Raw genomic sequence first — 5,610 nt, 5'->3', positions numbered from 1 at the left:
CCTGTGGCCCTTTTGGCACCCTTTTTCTCTCTTTGGAACGGAGTGAAATTGCCCAACTTAAAGTCCGAGCTGAAAACTACATTAACGCCAAGTTTTTTTGCACACGCTTTTATATTGTGTGACGCGGTGTGAAAATACGCCATCACTGCGATCCTGTTTCTCGAATTTTCCTCAGCCTTTTCCTTTTCCCTGTTAATTAAGGTCACTTGCCCCCCGATGAAATCTTCCTCGTAGCCTGCGTTCATCAATCGTTGCCACTGCCCCCTCACAGCCTTAGCCACGAAATGAACGCATGACCTGTTCAAAGCATTGGTGAACAGCGATCTAATGACATTCGCCTTTACCGTCTTAGAGTGGCAGCTCTTCTTTGGGAGCACCGGTTTCGGGGCATCTTTTCCATACTCCCAGCATAGGGTTTCACCCACATGAAGTTTTAGGTCCAAAAACTGTAGCATATTAATCGTTGGTTTTTCCACTGTGAACTTCAGTTCAGGAGCTGGTGGCATTATTAGTGACTCTAGCTTCTCCGCAATTCCACTCTGAAAGGTGCATACCACCATGTCGTCGACATATCTCCTGACTATACAGCTACCCGACGGCATTTTTCCTAGTCCTTCTACCACGGCAGAATCAAGTGAGTTCAAGTATATCTCCGCCAAAGCTGGTGCCACCGATGAACCTATGCACACCCCATCTTTCTGCACGAATGTTTTCCCATCGTATTCAACCACCGTTGAACGAAGATACAAATCCAACACCGACAGGAAAGAGTCTACCGAAATGCCCGAACCTGACTGAAATTTTACGATCTATGCAGTCCAGAGAGAGCTTTTTTGGCGTTTTAAAGGGCCCATGAAATAATTTTTGGACTGGGTTAAATCATTTTCGATTGGGATTTTACTAATAGCACATCGTTCAGTGGGCCAAAAGAAAAAGGTAGAATGACAAAAGCCTGACTTTCAGTGCGAAAATTTGAAAACACAGCGGACTATTTCGTACCTCCTCCCCTTCGTAAGCTCTCTGACTTTTCACTGTGATTCATCCGCGGTCCCAAAAGCGCGTCATCGGGTCCAAACGCACGTCACACAAAACCGGACCTCACTTAGTCCCATCACCCCTAAGCTGACATTGTGGTGGAAGCTACGCGCTTGCCGAACCAATCAGCCGCCTCCCTTTTATCACCTGTCCTCAATCTCTGCGTGTGGGTATGCACGGAGGAGCGTGATCATGTGGCAAGTGTGGCTGGCCTAACGAGCACGTAGCTACCACAGCACTGTCAGCTCCGGGGTGTACGGGTTGGGGAGAGCAACTTTTGTCTGAATTTTGAGCGACGGGCTAATCTTCTAGGGGGACAATGGCTCTGTCCGGTTACACAAACCAGATTCCGAGCAAGAGGGGACTCCCCTCTTTTCATCTTCTTGAACTGTTTGGTGGAATGCGCGATTTATGAGTTGAGGAGGAAAGCTAAACAGGTAAAAGTTGAAAAAACTTTTCCAGAATCCAGATGGCACTGAGGAGGAGACTTTCCACCCATCTGCTTGCGCGATATAGTGCTATTTTCAAATAAAAATACAGAAGCTCGTCTTTTTCTTGGGGTTATCAGCGGACGGCTTGACCCTGGAAGCCCCCCCCCCCCCCCCCCCCCCCCCCCCCCCTTTTGCGAGCTGTGAGAATAGCTTTTTATTTTTGTTTTTTAGTTTAAAAAGAGGATTGCTGGGAGAGGTGTGGGCCTCCAAGGTCATCGCAAAGGGGCCCTTTGTCCCATTGTTACCGGATTAGGACGGAGAAAACGGGTTTGATAACGCATCATTCGATGCCCGGTTCTACTTCGGATACACATTTGCCTCGGTTCTTTTAATATTTCGTGTTCCGAGATTTTTCGTACAACGCGATTTTCAAATGGCATGTGGATTGTTGATATTGTCATCACAAAAACAAAATATGCCATACATTCGTTTCATGGGGTTGTGTCACAATGTTACGAAATAAACTACCACAAGTCGGAATTGCGTTACGTCGTATATAGCGGTCCCTCAGAGCCTACTTTTCATTCCCTCGAAGCAGTGCTTTGGAAAATAAGGGTACTCACTTTAACCTTTCCACTACCCGCGTACACATACGTGGACATGTTAATATGAGCGGGAACTTCTCGGAAAAATCTTCGTTGGCATCCAAAACATCTGTTCCCGTTTGTGGACGCCCTAGAGATGGCGCAGCCTGTGGGTCGGATGGGTCGGGAAAAAAAAAAAAAGGGATGCCGCGAACCAACCTCGAATCGATTTCGAAAGGTTTCGATATTTTCGAACCGAACTAAGGTTCGAAATTGAAAGACTTCGATATTTTCGACCGTGCCGAGGTTCGCATTCAAAAAGTTCGCAACTGTCAAAAACAGTGGAGTTCTGAATTTGAAAAGTTCGAATCTTTCACGGTTTCGAAAAGTTCGGGTTCAATTATTTCGAATATTTTCTTTACTTGAGGTTCAAGAAAATCGAAGGTTTCGCAGGCGAGCACGCCTTGCGTTGTCGTGCGTCGAGGGGGAAGCGGACGGAAATGACGCGACCCTAATCGAGGAATTGGGAACGCTCTGAAATCCAAGCACACTACACGGGGTCTGCATCGTCACTTGGGAATATTTTGTCTTCGCCGTTCGACATGGTTTCCGTGATCTCACCGTAGAGATACGCTGAAATGACATACGTGCTACTAAAATAAATGCAATCTAAATTTCTATTTTTTTTGGGGGGGGGGGGGGCGAGGGGGTTGGGGAGGAGGGAGGTTGGGGGGGATGAGGGGGGAGGAGAACGGTGGCTACTCATAAAATACGCTTGTTTTCAATGCAGTAGCATAATGCCGCAAAACTAAAAGAACGTAAAACAAAAAAGACTAAAGTGGGTTGTTTGCAGCCACTACCGTGCGTGTACAGTGACTATAACGGTGGCAGCAAACAACGACCTTGTTTCAGTGGCGCGCCTCACTGCGACAGGCCGCACTTCCGACGAAGACGCCGGCTCATTGTTCTGCGACCTTTTGTCTGGCACTGAAGGTATATAGAAGGCACTGGCAGTATACGTCAGAAAACTTGTTTCGCTATTCAGCGAATGATTATATCGTAGTATTTCAACCTTTGTCTTCGTGTTAATAATGCGCATCAATATGGTGATAAGCATCCGTGAGGCACCGCGCCTGGTGCAGCCTATTATGTTGCGGGGTCCAGCCCATTATGTTAACGCTACGATCGTGATTTTTCCTTCGTCCTTCTTGTCCGTTAATGCCGTAATTCCATTGGCTGCTAAGCGCCCTTTGCTCCTTATGCTTTTACTGAATATGGCATACCTGAGTGCGCATTAAACGTACCGATGGCTCCTTCGCAAATGTTGAGGACGCACAAGACGGACGCCGCGGTGCCTTCCGGCGCCACCTCTTCAGCGAACACAGTCATGGCGGGTACCCCGAGTGGAACTGCAGCCCCGATGACGGGTTCGACGAGCAGAGCGAACCACGGGTTGTAGAGAAAGGCAGAGCCAATGTACCTCACCCCGAAGATCAAGAACGTCAATCTATACGAGGGATAATAGCGCGTTTTTTACAGAATCCAAGCGGACGCAGAAAAGAAGGGTAGTTCAAGGCATGTGCAACTCACTGCAGATATTAACCCGATTATCAGTTTAGAGGCCCCCATGTCCTCCCAAAACCACGTGTTGTAGGTCACGTAAATTTAAAAAAAGGCTCCGAGGGTGCATGTCCAGAAGACGAATACGGCCAGTTAGACATTGACGAACGCAACAGAGATGTCCTTGAAAAAGTTGACCGATAGCTTGGTCATCCGAGGAGTGGGGACGCAACAGAGGAGGGCACTGTCCTAGATCATGAGCAGTGCATAGACGAAGAAACTTGGAAGGTAGCCTGATCGTCAACCCGTCCATCGGTTGGCTTCATCGATCATGGCTCCCACGATAGGACCAGCGGCTCCCATTCCGATCGCCCCTTCCGTTCGCTGCCATCCGAAGTCTCCAACATTTTCACCCAGTATATCAGAAACGCAAGCGTCGGAGGTAACAACCAGAGCAATCCCACACAACAACCCCACCGCATGAAACATGGCATAGAACCACACAACTCGTTGATCGGTCGAACCCGCTGTGCAAGGGCAATTCAACTGACATGTGCAACTGTGGAAATCAGAAGTGCTATTCCAGAGAATGTGGCAAATGGTGGATGTGCTCTGAAAAATGTAGCTCACATCGATTTCGCTGATTTCAGTGGCATCCATTGGGCACGAAAAGAAACACTTCTCCGGCGGTTTAACGCACACTGAGAATGAGTTCAAAAGCGTTACGTTCCCTTCCAGGGCATGATACCTCCCCCTTCGGTTTGGCGTTTTGATCATAAAGTCACTGAAGCAGAGAAGGCCGTTGAGTAGGACTGCAAGCGATTGGAGTGTAAGCAAGATTATTGTTACGTTGTGCGTCCGGTCAGCAATGCATACCATTAAAATCTTCCATGGAATAGCGAGCAGAGGTATGACAGTTAAAATGTATGCCACGGTTGCTTCAGGGATTCCGTTTCTCTGACCAATTGCAGATCCGTGTGGCTTGGTGCAGCCCAGGGCTAAAGAAGAAAAAAGGCACAATTTCCTTAGCATTTGCAAGAACAATGTTTTATTAACTAAGGTCAGATATCCTACAGTCAAAGTATTATATATTGCATTTTGTGCAGTCATATATTTTCAAACAAGTAGTTGCGGGCTTAGCTGCATGATATACAGTGATGTATAAGCAGAAACGTCTGAACAAATCTAAAACCTATATATCGTTATGACCCCAGAGATACTCCACCTAATATAAAAGAGCGAATAGGCGAACATAAGCAGCGGGCCAACTTTCAGTGTGCGATCAAAAAAAGCTAGAATATATGCTGTTTTTAGTTTTGTGGCCTCGAAAATCCTGATTGGGTGGAATCAAAAACGACTGTCCTTCTCAGTTAGGACCGGTCGCTGATCTCCTGTCATAGCTAGGAAGCACAGTTTCTGTCAAGGTCACCGTTGACCAGCGCCCTGCATTGCTAAAAATAATCGATCTTTCGTTTCCTTTTTTTTGAAATAGCAAGTTGTGGAAAAGATTGGGGTGGGTTATCTTTTGGGGGGTGGGGTATCACTCGGGATATTACGGCATATTGGGAGAGGCATACATCAGTTTGGTAGTAATTCAATTACAGTAAATAAACTACTGCAATTTAATACTTTTCTTGGTAATTTGAATGAATGAATGAATGAATGTTTATTTTTTCCGGAATCAACCGAAATGGAGACAGAGACTAAAGGCTCAAAGCCTGACAAAGGTCCCTGTCCCCAAAGCAGCGCTTTCCAGCAGCACAAAGTTCACAAAGTTAACGCTTAGTATTAAACACTATATTCATTTTTTGAATATACCAGAAAAACAACTAGTTATTACATGCAAATTCAAATAATAAGGGGTTATCACTGCCCACCATGAGTGTCCTGAGATCCCTTTTAAATTTACCAAAATTGTTATTAAAATTTATGTGGTCTTTAATGTTATTCAGAGCTTTACTGACTTGATATTCCATTGTTTGTGTTCCATAATTTGTACG

The 5,610-nt window shown here is 46.1% G+C and overlaps 1 pseudogene; it reads right to left on the bottom strand.

Annotated features, from left to right (window-relative positions):
• Positions 1-2,600: 2,600 nt before the first annotated feature.
• On the bottom strand, positions 2,601-4,270 carry LOC115318217 (annotated as a pseudogene).
• Positions 4,271-5,610: the final 1,340 nt, after the last annotated feature.

The sequence above is a fragment of the Ixodes scapularis genome, unplaced genomic scaffold (assembly GCF_016920785.2).
Source record: "Ixodes scapularis isolate PalLabHiFi unplaced genomic scaffold, ASM1692078v2 PGA_scaffold4__175_contigs__length_147842914, whole genome shotgun sequence".
NCBI classification, from domain to species: Eukaryota; Metazoa; Arthropoda; class Arachnida; order Ixodida; family Ixodidae; genus Ixodes; species Ixodes scapularis.
This window is presented reverse-complemented; position numbering and strand designations above follow the sequence as displayed.